At 22.3% G+C, this 17226-nt stretch overlaps 1 protein-coding gene across 7 annotated transcripts in view; it reads left to right on the top strand.

Annotated features, from left to right (window-relative positions):
- The window catches only part of LOC129615297 (protein abrupt), a 234415-nt gene that overhangs the window by 93335 nt on the left and 123854 nt on the right, over positions 1-17226 (top strand). For all 7 annotated transcript variants that reach the window (XM_055530430.1, XM_055530426.1, XM_055530427.1 and 4 more), the window contains one exon: positions 13763-13820. The gene's annotated coding sequence lies outside the window, so the exon portion shown is untranslated. The remainder of the gene's footprint in view (positions 1-13762; positions 13821-17226) is intronic.

Genomic DNA, 17226 nt, shown 5'->3' with positions numbered 1-17226 from the left:
TATTAAAAGTAGCAAGCAAAATTCATAAAAGAGTTTGAAAAATTCTATTACTGAATTATTATTATTGTATTTCGATTCTTTCATATTAAGCAAAAAAATTCAACTTGTCAATTAAATAATGAAATATGTATTTACTTTTGACTATTAAACTTGCATTAAAATATGTAAAAATTAAAAATAAAAAATTAAATTCCGAAAAAAACATACACGTCCACATTATATTTCAACTTCTGTCATTTGAAAATTTTAACATAAGCTTACTCTAGAAATAAACATTATTATAATTTTATTTTGAAATATTTTATGTATGTTACTTTATAAAATATGTAATACAAAATACTTTTTACATTTTTAATAAAACAAAGTATGTATATATAAGAAGATATTATAGTAATGAATAAATATTATTACACAGTAATAGTAGTAAAAACGTTTTGTAAACCTTAGTTTGCATAAAAAGTTTTTATTTTTTTATAAATTTATATATTTTCAATCGCTATAAAGTCAGTCTTAAATTTAAGATATGATATAAAAAATTTAAGTTAAAATTTCAATGTAATTACAACGAAAATATCATTTCAATATTTCTAATTTAAGTGTCAGCAAATCTAATTACCCAATAATTTAAGAAAGAATATGAATTATATATTCATTTTGAATTAGAAGTGTGTTAACATTTTTTTTATTAAAAATGAGTTTTGTTTTAATGTTAATTTATGAGTTGATGTATACTAAAAAACTTGTCAAACTATAATCAAGAAATAATAAAATAAAAATTTTATTTTGTAAATTTAATAAACAAAATATTTGGTTTTAAATTTAATAATTCCATGTGTGAAAGTAAATAATACTGATATTGTTAACTAATCGGATTTATGGGAAACATTTTTATAAAAAGTTATAGAATACTTTTGCGATAATTGATCACAAATATTTGTGATTTTTAATTTTTTACATTATAGCGAAATAATTTATTATTTTTCAACTTAAATCTTCAATAAATTACCTAAGAAAAAAAGTAATATTTTACCAAAGATTCTTAGTTTAGTTGCCTAAGAAAATAGTAACTTTTCACCGAAGTTTTTTAATTAAATTACCTAAGAAAAAAGTTATTTTTCATCAAAGTATTTTAGTTAAGTTACCTAAGAAAATAGGTAATATTCTACCAAAGAAATTTAGGTGATTTACCTAAGAAAAAGGTTAATAAATTGCCGATGTTTCTTAGGTATATTGCCAAAGTTCAATGTTGATTTTTATCAAAGTTTTTAGGTAAAATTAACATAGACTTAGTTTAGATTTTACCTTAGACAAAAGTTAAAATTACCTAAGAGCTTCGGCGCATACGTCATCATTTTTATGACGTCAGCAAATATTACCTAAGTTTAAGTTAAAAATCTTAGGTAAAATTTTTGTAGCCTAAGACTTAGGTAATTCACTTAGGTGATATAACAAAGTTTAATTTTTTACTTTAACGAAGAAGCTAAGTTAAAGTAACATATAACTTTGTTAAATTTTAAATTTTTTTTTTACCTAAGTTTTCTTGGCTAATATTAGCAAAGATCTAAGTTGGCTAATCTATAACTCAGTTCTTAGGTGTGTTATACTCGATTCTTAGGTGATTTTACGTAAGTTTTTCGTTCAGTGTACGTACGTATGTGAATAAAAATCCCATAAATATATATTAATAATGAATATAATGCGAACATTTAATAAAATTTTATTTAAATCGAATAAAATGGGGATGAGAGAAAAAGTAGTCCAAAAATGAGAACAAAACAAAAAAAAAAACAGACAACCTCTGTATTGCACACACATATTGAGTGTTTAATTCCAATAAAGGAAGAAAAAACTTTTTCATTCTGTTTTTTTTTTTGTTTTTTTTTGTTTGAGAAGTAGGGTGAGCCCATTAAATTGTATACTATTCAGTAATAGAAAAATACTTTTACAGTTTAAAGCAAAACTTATAATAAAAGGAAAATAATAATAAAAATAATAATAATAGAAGGTTATAACTTTTTATACATATAAATGAGAATGAAGGTGGTTTTTGTGGTTTAAAATTTTATATAAGAAAAACAATAATAAGAAAAGAGAACATGGTTCAAATACATATTAATTCATACATATAATGAAAACTATATTTGTATTACTTATATAAGAATTTGATGGAAAAATTGACTTCAAAATATTAATATTATTTTTTAATATAGCTATATTGGAAAATAATGTATAAAATTGATCTTTTGAAGAATTTTTCATTCATATGAAGTTTTTAGGTTTTCTTTCTTGATTTTCGAAAATTTTCTTAGAATATTCACTTATATATAGTCAAATTTATTACAAAGAAAAATTTACTTATATTTCTATTATTTACCTAAATTATTATACTTATAAAATATTCATGTACTTAAGTGTTGATTATACGAATTAGTTGATCGAGGATTTGTCTCAACTGAAAAGAAATTTTTGTAATTCATTTTGATTTTGAAAAGAGATTTAATTATAAAATATGAAAAAGATTAATTCCATTATGAAAATGCAATTCTTCATTAAGCGAGCTAATAAAATATATAGAGTATTCATTTTAAAAATCATTAACAATACACCTTGTTACAGCAATATTAAATTTCCCGAAAGAAAATTATGTGAAAAGAAAACATTTAAATTTCGACCATACAGTCTAGTATTTAGTATAATTTAAAATATTAGTTTGTAATGAAAAATTCTGTGAAAACAGAACAATTTGAGACCAAAAGAGTCTTCCACAAAATTGTTATATTTTATGCTAGGTATAACAAAAAAAATTCTTGAATATACATAAACGTACCAAAAACGTGTTTTGTTTGATATTTTTGATGAATTTCTAAAAAAAAAAGTGTAAAGAAAATTGCAGGAATTTTTAAATTTCACTTTAGTTATGGAAAAATTCACATGAAAAAAAATTAGAAAGTTCATATTAACAGGATTGATTTATTGAGTAGGATTGAATTTTACTTAGTTCTCTTGAAATTATATTGATAGCAAAAATTTAAATTTTTCAAATATTGAACATTTTCAAACAAAATAATTTTTACTAGTCACAATAATTTTATGTTCAATTAATTTAAAATATTATCTATATATATATATATATATATTATACATATATATATATATGTGTATTTCATACAAAAATTATCAATTTATTTTAAAACGTACCCCTCATCATGTACCTCCCATCATGTACGTCCCATTATGTACCTCTCATAATGCACCCTCCAATAATTTCCAATGATAACTTTTCTCCATATCACAGAAAATAATATAAGGTCTTCTAAACATTTATTAAATAAAAAACAAAAAAAAAAGCAAAAATAAATAAACAAATAATTTTTACATAAATTTTATTTTATACTTTTTAGACCATATCCTGTTTTTTTTTAGTTTTATATCCTTTTTCTTTACATATTCTTGCAAAATTTTCTATACTCGCACTTTCTTTTTCTCTAGATTTTTAATAATATTACGTATGTATGTATGTGCATATATGAAAATTTCATTAAATTTATATGCATATACAAAGAGTGTGCACATATAGGCATATATTTGCATATCTATGTATATATACATACGTGCATTTGAAATGAGCGTAGGTACTTATCATTATTCAATTGGCATACATTCATACATTCATATGCATAGGTTTGTCATATATTCAATAATGTATATTAATATGATTTTTTTGCAAGAAGGAGGATTTACCGCTACCATTACCATAATCATCATCATCAGTAAAACTATTATCATTATCATCGTCATTGTCAACATTATCATAAAGACAGTTATAATAACTACACTAATGTATGTATAAAATATTGATATTGATATTGATATTAATAAAATAATGATGATAATCATAATAATGGTTTTTTTAAAAAAAAAAAATTTTTCCATATATTGATATTGATTAAATCATCATAAAGAAAGTAGACTGCAAAAATTCACAAAAAAAAAAAAAAACAACTTTTAATGCGAATAAATGTGCATGTATAAATAACAAAAATACTTTATATATGCACATACATATATACATACATACATTATAACCTACATACATACTTACAAAATGTGTGCATGTTCCTGAATTATTTCATAAAGTTTGTTTTTTTTTTTTTATTTTCTTTTTTGCCAAAACACCACCATCGCCGCCATCACTACGACCATCACCTCCACCCAACTCCAATTTTAGATTGGGTTTTTCATTTTTCATTAAATTTATTTTTGTTTTTTTTTTTTTAATTTTTTGACTTTCTTCTGATTTTTCTTCAATAATATTATAAAATGTAATGCACAAAAAAAAATTGGTAAGAAGCGATTAAAATGTACAACCGCATAAACATATGAATGTATGTAAAGAGAGAGTATGTACGAGTACACCATAAAAATATTATGAAAAAAGTGTGTGTGTGTTTCTGTATATAAAGAGCATTTTATTCTTTAGATTTTCATAGACATTCTATAAGTATACACACACATATGTATATGTGAATTTTAATCGATATATGAATGAATATTATAAAGAAGAAAAATTATTATTTTTCGTAATAATATTATGAATGTACAAAATAGTAGTAGACATCAAGTGTACATATATGATGGATAAAAAGGAAGAAGACGGCAGTAAAAACAAAAAAGAAAGAAACATAGACAAGAACAAAAACTTAATATAAAAAAAAAATAGGAAAAGAAAAAGCAATTTTTAAAGAGGCCAGGCTATTTCCAATCGATAATAAGTGATCTGCTTTTTAAATGAATAAGAATATAAAATAAAATTTAATAGGAAACAAATAAATATGTATGTAGGTACGTACATATGTATGTTTATTTAGAAAATATATGTATGTATGTTGATATTTGGGTAAATTTTATTCTTAATAATATTAATATTTGCTAAAATTTCATTTATATGTATATACGAGGAGTATATGCGAGAATATATTTACATTTAAATTATAATTTATAAATTTTTAAAGAAAACAACATATAGATCACATTGAATGGAACGGTTTTTAATAGAGCACATTTTCTATGTATGAAGAAATTACTGTGTAATTATTCTGGATTCATTAATTTTATGTACATGTAACAAGAAATAAGACTTTGGATTTTATAACGTTTAATTGCTTTGTAATCAATAAGAACTCTGAGCTTTTAGCATGATCAAAATATGAACGATCCTCTGCAACATAATTACTTGTATAATTTCAAATTACCAGAAAATCGACTTATCATATTTTCGTAAAGTTCAACAGAGTTATTGTCGATTACTTTAAGTTGAGTTTTTTTTCAAATTCTTTAAAACTTAAACAATTTTAGCATAGCGTATTTTTATAAGCATAGTGTAGTTTTGTATTATGGAATCAGTAATAATCGGAGATATAACGAATTGAGCCTATTTTTAGCTCTAATGATATATTTTAATTTGAGTTCAGGCCCTACTTTCTGGGAAATATATACAAATTTATATTTCCAAGTGTAATTACAATCGAATTACAAAATTTTCAAAAGTTCCTAAATAGAACAGTAGTTCAAATATGTGTGTTTTTTGTTTTTATTTATTTTATATTTAAAATAAATTGAGAATAAAAAATTTTATTGTAAATGTCCCCAAAATCGCGGGAGCTGTTTCACTGATTCCAACTGAGCAGAACCAACGATAAAGATGTTGTTTTCTATTAACTTTAACTTTTATAATTTTATTCTATTAAAGCCAAATTCCTTTAAAGCAGTCTTTCTTGAAATTTGAAAATTTTGTGAATATCAAATTTTTCCAAATAAGAAGGACGGACATTAAGTGCCAAATAATACAAAATAAAATTGAACAAGTTTATAATTATTATTTCCAAATTTTTTTTGTTTTTATTATTATTTTTGGAGATGTGCTAAATACCAAGACCCCTACAATTCCATACTATACATACCTAAACACTTTGTATATGTTTATGCACTTATAAAAATATTAATGTGTGCTGAGATTTTCCTTTAATGGAAAACTTATTTTTATTTTATTATTATTATTATTTTTGTTCCGTTATTATTATAATTATTCTTATTATTATTATAAAATTTTGCAAGAAAAGTATCTATGAAAAAGTAAACTAGATATAACAAATACTGGGATAGGCGACTATGATGGTACAAAATATTGTGAGGATGGTGGCGCGGTAATAAAAGAGTAATATGTGTGTATAGTTACAGGATGAAAAATAATATAGAGAAAAAGAAGAAAACATTATAAGTAGAAAAATAAGTAAGAAATAGAAAATAGAAACAATAAACAAATGAAAACATAGAAAACAGAAACAAAAAAACCAACACTCGCTTTTTATACACAATATTCAAACCGGTAGAGAAACGTTTCTAACTAACTTGTGTATATAATTCTTTATATACATATATTTTACTATTATTAAATATTGTTATTGTTGTTGTTATTATTTTTTAATATTGTTTTATAAATCTAAGCACATATTGGGTTATTGAAAGTAAAGACATTGTATAAAAAGTATAAATGGATTTTTAGATAATATACGAATGTTATTTATAAGCATATGCAATTATATAAATTTATAAGTAGGTACATGTGTATATATTAATTTTTACTATTTATGCAAGGATATGATTATGAGAAATTTTCTTCACTGTATACATACATTCAATTTCTTTTTTTATTCCTATGTATAATTCAACTTATATGATATTTCACATAGACAAATTTATAATGGCATGCACAAAAAAAAAAAATTTTTTAAAATGGCAAAATATAGAATGAGATATTCAACCTTATAACTTCTTCTCTACATACATATATTTTAAAATTTACCATGTGTGTTTTTATAAGACCATGTAAATTTTGTATGTATATTTTGGAAAATTTTTGAATAACTCTTCTAAAAACTTATATAATAAAATAAAATCTCATTAAAAAAAAAATGCATTTATATGAAGTAATAACGCTTCTGCATTGAAATTTATAATAGGAATGACGAGAAAAATGTATATACATAGAAAATGCATTCAATTATTTATATGAGAAGAAATTAGAATAGAAAATTTTTAGACATAACACACGTACGTTAGATATATACGGTATATAATAAATTATGAATTGGTTATAAATATTTACATAATTATATATATAGGCTAGAGAATAAGCGAGTATCATCTATATATTGCAAAAATTAATATCATAATATTTAAGTAAATCGTTCCATAGATTAATCTCTAAACAAAATATAAACTTATATATATATATTGAAAAATAATAATAAATCATTATTAAAGAAGTTATTCAAAAAAAAAAATTGAAATATTTTCTCATTAGAAATGCAAACATATACACACATAAGAGTAGAGCTCTTAAAAACAAATTTTAAAATGCTTATAGAAAATTTATTTTATTAAAAGTTAAAAGTTGTTCTTTAAAAATGGCGATTTTATAAATTTCAATTTTTCTTTTGATTCTTATTTTATTTAATTCAAATTCAAATTTAATTTATAATATTTTGCTTTTAATAGAAAATTAGAATAGAAAATTATATATTAGTGTATTATGATAATATTTTAAGTGAATTTTTTAATTAAGTAAAATTAAAATATAAAATATTATTTATAATATAATGAGCTGAATTACATTATTTTACGATAATATGTCCATATACATACGATAAATTAAATTTTATTAAAATACTTTCAAATATAACGCGAATATTATGCTTTTTATACCAATTTGAATTGCTTTTCAGCGAAACTCTTCTTAGTTAATTAAGTCTGTTTAAACTGTAATTGAATTTTAATTGATAAAATTTATAATTCTAATTTTTTAATTGTCTTATAATATTAAAAACTTAAAGGCCAAATCTTGTCAATCATTTATGCTCAGTAACATTATCCATTCCAAGTAGAATACAATTATTTCGCTTAATTGAATTACGAAATTAGAATGAGCGTATAAGATGCCTGGAGTTTTACAATAAATAGATGCCAGAAATAATTTTGAGCAAACTTATATAACAATCGTTGGCAAACTTTTGTGGTTTAGCAAATATGTTCTATGGTGAGTACGAGTATGGACCACTCGTTACTTATACTTAGCACATACCTAGAAGGAAAGGCCTATCACATACCTACTTATTTTATTAAGTTTATCTTCCTTTAGTTCAGTTTAGAATAGTATTTTATTTTTTTTTTTTTAATTAAAACATTTTTCAGTATAATTTTACTTTTTACTTAAAAAGCTTGTTGCCACAGTTGTATTTTAAATTAATTTCATTGCAATATGAGTAAATTTACATCTTCGTTTCAAAATTCAATCTTTATAAATGATGTTGTATAATTTTAAATTTTCAATGTATATAAAATTATATACATATTTATATATTCATATGTGGTTTATGAACTTTAAACTGGCTAATTTATAAAAAACATGAAAATTTCACGTTCTTTATCTTAAGTTTTCTTTTGTAATTAACAAAATGTTTATTAGAAAATCTTAATTGAAGGAACTTAATTATTATACTGTTGCTTATATACGAATATATAGAACCGACAGTATATACAATATTTTTTTAAATGATGGTTTTGAGCATGACACCTCAACTAGTATACGAATTTTTTTAAAACTCATAAAAATTTTCTACGTTCAAGCATGCACCCGAAATATTGTAAGGCCTAAAATTTTACTCTACATGTAGTTTATATACTGCCTATATCTGCTTCTTTTAATATTTTTTGAATCCTTTGTGTTTCCAGAATTATTATGTATATAAAAGAGTATTTTCCCTATAGTAGAGTTGAAATAACACTTTTAAGCCTGAAATAAATATAAAATAAAAATTTTTAAATATTTTTTTGAAAAATCACATTTAATTCTTTATTAAAAATTTAAAATTTAGAATTATTATTGTATATAAATAAAGTAAAGCCCAAAAAAATTCTAAAAAAAAAAAAACCGAAAAATAAACCGAAACAAATTACAATTTTAGTACATTTTTAATTTTTTTATTTTGGTATTTTTAAAATATTTTTTACTCCCTTAATTTTTTGTTTTTTTTCTTCTCCTATTTTTAATTATTTATTACATAATTCAAGAAAATAATACCAAAACTTAAAGTATTTTAATGTTTTTCTATAAATTATTTTATTACGTATCCTTGTTCCTCATACATATAATATTGAAAAAAAAACCCAAAAAATAGAAAAGGAAGAAGAAGAAGAAAATAAAGTAAACTCATAACATATACTTACAATGAAAATTATTTTTATACATTTAAATAGTAAAAAGTACATACGTATGTAATCCTTACATATTTATACACATTTTATATATTTATAAATATTATATTTACATATATACAAACACACATTTCATACATACGTACATATTTACACTTCATGTAATCTTTAACAAAGAAAAACTTTCTTTTCCCAAAAATGAAAAAAAAAAACAAAAAAATTTTTTCTTTTTCTTTTGTTAATAAAAAACTTTTCATTTTTTGTTTTTCTTCTTCTTATTTTTATTTCTATTATTTTTCCCATTTTTTTTTTCATTTTGGTTGTGTGTTTTTTCTTTTTTGCTTTTAATGCGTCCAGCAGTTCAATTGTACTTAGATAAAATTACAAGTTCTATTGAAAAATACAAACATTTACGAAATTATTTAGGGATATGAAAAGCTTAAAACATTTGTAGATGTAATAAATCTTTTTTTTTTTCTTTTTCTTATTTTTTGTTTTTTTTTTTTTGTTTTCATTTTGTTGTGCCCTTTAAATTTTGTGTACTTTTTATAACATATTTCCATTATAATGAAGTACTGGTCAAATTATTAGAGCTTATTTACTAAAATCGAGTTGAAGGTAATTGAATAAGAAAATGTCAAATTATAAGGTCAGTATCTGTGCGTGTGTAGAAAATCAATTGTAATGCGGTGGTTAATTTTTAAAATATTTGTAATTTAGCTGCGTATTATTATTCCGTATCCGTATACTTATTTCTAACAATCAATTCAAATTAAAAATGCTTTCTTCATAATCTTGAGGATAATACAGCAACCTTGAGGCTAATTAACTTAGGCGTTATAAAATCGAATGCTCTTTCATCAGCGAACAATATCTAAGCTTAAAACTGTTCTTAAATATCTGAAAATTATGATACCGAAAAACTAGATGTCTGCATGATAAATTATTTGTTATTGCTAAATTTTGTATTTTTAAAAGTCAATATCTCTAAATCAATTTAATTGCGAGTTATCTAGTTATAGTATTAGCCTCACGACATATAAACTACTAAAGCTTATATGTTATGCTTTCATGTTTTCATTAATTTCACTTCAATATTTGTAAAATTTTGTAATTTTTATTTTGTTTATGAACTAAATCAGTGCATATCCTGCGAAAGACACTTTAGAATATGTAGAAGACGTAAATGCATCTTTTAATTATCACTTTTTTTCCTTACTCTACTTGGGACTTTTCCACTTGACTTTTAGAATTAAGCATTAGTTTTACAGATACCATACTGCTATAGTTTTTCTTAATACTAAATATTGAACATCATTTGATCGTGTTCAATATCGAATATTGTTGAATATATGGGGAATTAATTTTATACTAATATTTTATTTTGTAATATTTTATGTTAAGCCTTATAATATTAAGTATAATTATTATAGTGATCTGACCAGTGAACCCGAAGCTCTTTGGTTAAACGACCAGTGCCATAATCAATGCACCATTGGCCAGATATTTTTTTATTAAAAATATTTAATTATTATACTCGAACATACTTTATAAATAACTATAGTCTAAAATTGGAAATTATTTTACATTTAGAATACTTTCTTACTGTGCAAGAATAGTACTTTTCGACTTCATTTCGAAAAATAATTTTGAAATTGCCCCTGACTTCCTAATTTTTGATTTTCAAAATTTTTTTAATAAAAATATTATATATTTTGTCCAGTTCTGTTTTTAAAAACAAAGACATAAATAAAAATATAGGTACAATAATTCCATCCAAAAAGAGAAAAAAAAAAAAACAGAAAAACCTTAAAAGAAATACCAGAAAGGATAATGAAACAAAAGCTCTTGTATATTTACTCTTATCACATAAATATACCAAAATATTTGTACGTATGTATGTACGAAAATATAAAGTACATTCGTATATCTATAAATGTAAGTACGTATGTACACAATTATTATATTTTTTCATGTATGAGGGAAAAGTTTTTCTTACATGTGCAAAAAATTAAAAATACAATAAAGAAAAAAAAAAAAAGAAAACACAAAAGAGCAAAAAAAAAAAAAGAGAACCCTACAAGAAAAGATCACAAAAAAAAAACAAACCAACAACAACAAACAAGAAACTACAAAAATATAATAACAAAAACTGAAAAAAAAAAAAATATCCAAGACAGAATAATGAAAAATGTCCGTACATTTGAAAGTTATAATGATTCAATGCTCTCCATCACATGAGTTCTTATAATATGAATTTACACATTTACTTATATATTTTATAAACATACATATATACATGAATAAATAATCAAACATACATGTAATTCATACATTGTATGTAAGTACAATATAAACTGAGTAAAATAATGTAAAATATAATTGTATATTTATTATATAAATAGATATATGAAATATGTAGGTTGAAAAATTTGGCATAATACGAAAAATACCGAATTATATTTTATAAGGGATGCGGAAGAAAAGAAAACAGAATAAAAGAGACGAATATGGTCGAAGAAAAAAGGAAGAGAGGAAAAGATTGAGAGGACGATACTTTTTCTTTAATAAATTCAGTTTTTTTTTTTGAAGAGTGTATAATATGTACGTGTGTTTATATAGCGGTAAGAAAGAAAAATATAGTAAAAGTAGAAAATTGATCAAATAAAACTGTTATTATTTCTCTTGTATTTTGTTTTTATTATTATTATTATTGTTATTTAGTATTGATGTATGATGATGGGTGAACATTTAAAGTACATTGAAAATTTTAGTTTTCTTTTCTTTTATTGTTGTGTTTTTTCTGTGTTGGTTCCCTCTCGTTGTCTTCACATAAAAGAACACATACTGTACATACACCATTGTATAAAATAATAATTTCTCTTATTTCCTAAGTCATTTTCTTTCTCTTCTCTTTCACTGTCTTTTTTTCTTTTACCCCCTCTTATTACATGCTTTCGTATTATTATTATTGTGTGTTGTTGTGTAATTATAAATATATATATACATATGTATTATTGCTATTATTATGATTATATTTATTATTGTTCGATATTTATTATAGTGGGTGATGAAATGGTCGATGGGTCAACGCGTGCCCCTATAAATATGTGATACGAGTGTACGGAATAATATAAATTATAAATATGTGCATTTGTGTATACGATTACATATTTTTATTATTTATCATACCTATAAGTAATTTTATTTTATATATATTTTTTTTAAATACATGTATGTATACATAGAGTATGTGTACAATAATATGAAAGGTAATACATTATCTTTTCAATGTTATTTTAGAGTAACTGTGATATTATTTTTCTTTTATTTCATATTTTTTTTTTTTTTTTTTGTTTTCTTTATATTCCCATCATCATTTTAATCATCAAAATATATGATTATCATTACAATCAATTGTAGCATCATCATCATCACCATCATAATCAATATTATCATGTAGTATGTTGTTATTGTTGTATATACATTGCATATACATACTTGCCTTTTTCTTCTTTAATTTTTATTCCTTAAGTTTTACTCTCTTTGAGAATATTTGAATTTGTATTAGTTTTCCTCTTTATTTTCTTTAGTCTTTTAACTGTTATTTCATAACTATTTTTCTATATACATATATATGGTTTAAGAATTTTTTGAAGGATTTTGTATTTGTATATTGTTTTTCGCACAAATATATTATAATTGTATGTACGTGTATTATGTAACTTGCAATATTTTTAACATTTTCCTTTTTAATTTTAATTAATAATTTATTTTTTCAGTAAAATTTCATAGAATATTATTAGATTTATAAAGGCTTTTAAAATTTTGTAAATAATATTTCTAAAATTTTTTTGGAAAATTATTTATGAATATTTTAAAAGTAAATATAATTATGATTTAAAATAACTTCCATATGATAGTATACATACAACTAAATCTAAATTTTAAAATTTTTTTCGTAACGAAGAATGGTACTTCAATAGTACCCTAAGAGAAAGGAGTGTATAGGTTGCCTATAAAATATTTTCTTGTAAGAAATGCAATATAAATCAGGACATGAAAAAAATTTCCCTATTATTATTAATAATATATACTCCTGGTTCAGAATATTGATTTAAAAGCCTGGAGATCCTAGCCTAAGGATCAAATTTTTAAAAAGTCAACCAGATGCATATTATAATAATTTTAAGTTTAAATTCTATAATTTGCATCTGGATTCGAAATAATTCGGTGATTTTAAAAAAAAAAATCCAGTGTCTCGAATCCCGTCATTCAACCAGTATCCCGAATGACTTATATTCCAATTTAATTTAAAAAAAAGATGAAGTTTTGTGCTGCAAAAAATCAATAAGACATTTAAAGCTCTTCAAACAATATAAGATGCTCGTAGATAAGATTCTGAAAACTTAAAAAAATTTGACAAAAACTCATTTCACATCGTTTTAATTATGCAATGTTAAAAATATAATTTTTTTTTATTTTACAGGTGCACAAACTTTGTATACGACAACAAATTTGGCGAAAAATCAAAATTTTTCATTAATGTAAGTTTTTTTTATAAATAACAATAAATTTTTAGGTTAAAATAAGTAAATTGTATACAACTATTTTTTTTTCTCAAAATAATTTTTCTATATATTTCATCCATATTGTGACTTACAGTTTTCACAAGCAATTTTTCATTAACATCGTCCTTATCTTATTCCTCTTAAGAAAAAATTAATTTGAATTACTGTAGATAATTCAAATTAAATTTTTTTTTTTAAATATTTTTGCAAGTAATTTTCGTGAACTATTCTTAGTTTTGACTTATTGTATCTAAAATGCTGATTTTTTCCGCTTAAAAAACTTAGACAAATTTTAACTCAATCATTTTCGTCTAAAATTTTTTTAATTATTTTGAAAAATAAAAAATCAAGAGGTGATATCTTCAGTTTTATATTGAATATTATTAAGTAATAAGTAAGCTAAACAAGAAAATTTTAATCTTAAATAATATTATATGTAATAAAACTTGTTAAACTAGTTTCTTTCTAAAATAAATGGTATTTTGCGTTGCAAAAGTTTTCATTGTGACAAAATAACAACTTCTGGTAAACAATTTAAATTATACTTTCATCATTAATTAATCGTTTCTCATTTACTGTCTATTACTATTTGTTTACCGCCAAGATGTAAGACAAAAGAAAATGTACATTTCTATTGCTAAAAATGTCAATATATGGGTGTCTACCAAAATTGCAAAATTTCTATACGCAGAATATGCAATCTACTTTTTGTTAAACATTTTAGTAAACAAATATATAATGTAGACTGCCAATTCTACTTTAGTCAAAAACCTTTAATTATTTAATTAATTTATTTAATTTTAAACACCTTTACTTATAAAAAGAAAAAAAAAGTAATTTTCCATTTAAATTTTGACGTTTCTCTCCTATTCTTTTTTCAATGCATACTGAAATTTTTGTCTGCAAAAATATGTCAAGTTGACGTCAATTTCGCTCGTTTGTTTTTAAAATAAAGGTACAAAGAGAATTTAGTAAATTCTTACTTTCGTTAGAAATTCTGATTGTACCAAAATTTAGAGAGTCAAATTGACTCCAGGTCTTTTATTTTGGTAGACAGGGTATGTGTGCAATGACATGAAATGTTCGTGATACCTTGATTATTAGATCAGAATCTAATATTAAGGCAGGCTCGGTACAGACTTCAACAATTGAAAAACAAGCTTTAAGAATTCTGCCATTGCGAAACAAAGCTTTACAAATTTCTTATAATTTTTTCAAATATTTTTCAATAAAATCCATTAATTTACTTTATAAACTAATATTACTATCCTCAATAAAAATATCAAAATAAAGTTTACTTTAAAACAATTCTAAAACATTTTAATTAAAAAAAAAAAAGAATATCAATTGTATGAAATCTAAATAATTTAAAAAAAGAAAAAAAAAAAAACACAAAATTTTTAAATTAAATTCACTTAAAAATTTTACCAACAAATCAATTTAACATCATAATAATAATACCATAATTCATACATACATACATTCATATATATTAACGAATATTATTTGTTAATATTGAACATGAAACAAAAAATGAATTAATATTATTCATGTACACAAAATGTGATATAAATGTCTATGTTTACATATATATAGATTTTTTTTAGCCACAAATACATAATATGTTATATAACAAGCCTACACAAAGACAATAAATATAATAAATAACCCTCTAATATGTTTATATATTAAAAAATATTTTAATATACGTCTAATGTCTAATTTTCAATAAAAACAAAAATTAAACCATAAATATATTTATATAATGCTCTTTCTCTATATTTAATTATATATAAACCTACATAATACTTCATATATATGTATATATATAGAGTTAAACCAATTAACCGAAAAAATAAATTAACTACCCATTGAATATGACCTATGTTTGTATATATGTGTGTATACTCAATCATTATATGCTCCACGCTCTTATATTTTGTTATATACATATATAAAATTTATGTGATAGCATAGAAAAAAAATTGCCCACTTCTATAAAATAAACACGCATATTCTCACACATAAAAAATTACATCTAATGTTGAAATCATTTTAAATTATTAGAAACATAGGGTTTTTTAATATATGAAATTTGTATTTATTTATTTATTTATTTAATATTTATATTTGTTTTTATTATTTTTCTCAATTTAACTACCACTGAGTTCCCAATAAAATATTTAAACGTTTTTAATTTTTACCCATATCTACTCTTTTTAGATTTTTTTTTTGCTCTGTTTTTACTCTTTCTTTTTACAATTTTTTATAATATGGTGTACGAAAAATTGCGCCAAAAAAATTTATATAATACTTCAAAAGTAAAAAAAAAAATGCAAAATAAAAAAAATGAAAAAATAAATTTTAAATGTGTAAAATTAGAAGGGATATTTTTAAAAAGAGTATGAGATCAATATTTTTGTTAGCCCCATTATCTAAAGAGCTCAATTGCAAATACCAAAATTTTAAAAGTTTGAATTACCAAAAAAAAAACCATTTATGCCCGAAATATCTTTAACAAAAATAATTCTTTTTTATAATTTTTCTCTTCGCAATTCATAAAATATATAAAACAATAGCGAAAACCCATGGCCTTGTTCTTTTACTTAAGGTACAAAAGTATACTGCAGAAATTATACACATTTAACATCACAATTCACAAACGATTTCAATTGAACTGCGAAAATATAAAAAAAAAATGAAAAAATCTATTTTGTGCTTTCAATTATTGCCAATCATTAAATTTCACAAATAAAATTTCTCGTCAATTTTAAATTTTTTTCCGCGTTTTGTTTTTATTTTTGGAACAAATTATTCTATATCAATATATAAGCTATATAATATTATTTTGGTACACCATATATTATATTAAAATATAACAATAAAATAATGATGCATACATACATACACATACGCAAACACATTAATGAGTACAAGTGACACAAAAAAATTAAAAAATATGTAAAAAAAAATGAAAATTCCAAATTAAGTGGGTTGATTTTCAACCCCTTCAATTATTATAAGCTTTATAGCTCTCATTCTCTCATTTTTAAGTATACGGTAACAGAGCACATATGTACATACAGTAAATGTGCGAATTCTCCATATAAGGGAAGAGAATGTGAAAGAGAAAGAAAGCAGTTTGTTGAATATCACTGTTTTTTATTTTCTTTTATTTTTTTTTTGTTTTTGGCCAAAATGTGCAATGGAGACAGAAAAAAAAATTTTTTTTTTTTTTGCTCACTCATTTTATTCTGATGATGATGATAATGATGATGATAGTGATGATAATAATGATAATGATTACTATATAATAATAATAATAAAGAGATTCATTACTCCTCAATCATAATTTGGGAACCCCGTGGTAAACAAGGATGAA

Source organism: Condylostylus longicornis, unplaced genomic scaffold (assembly GCF_029603195.1).
Source record: "Condylostylus longicornis isolate FDR11 unplaced genomic scaffold, ASM2960319v2 ptg000135l, whole genome shotgun sequence".
Classification (NCBI taxonomy): Eukaryota; Metazoa; Arthropoda; class Insecta; order Diptera; family Dolichopodidae; genus Condylostylus; species Condylostylus longicornis.
This window is presented reverse-complemented; position numbering and strand designations above follow the sequence as displayed.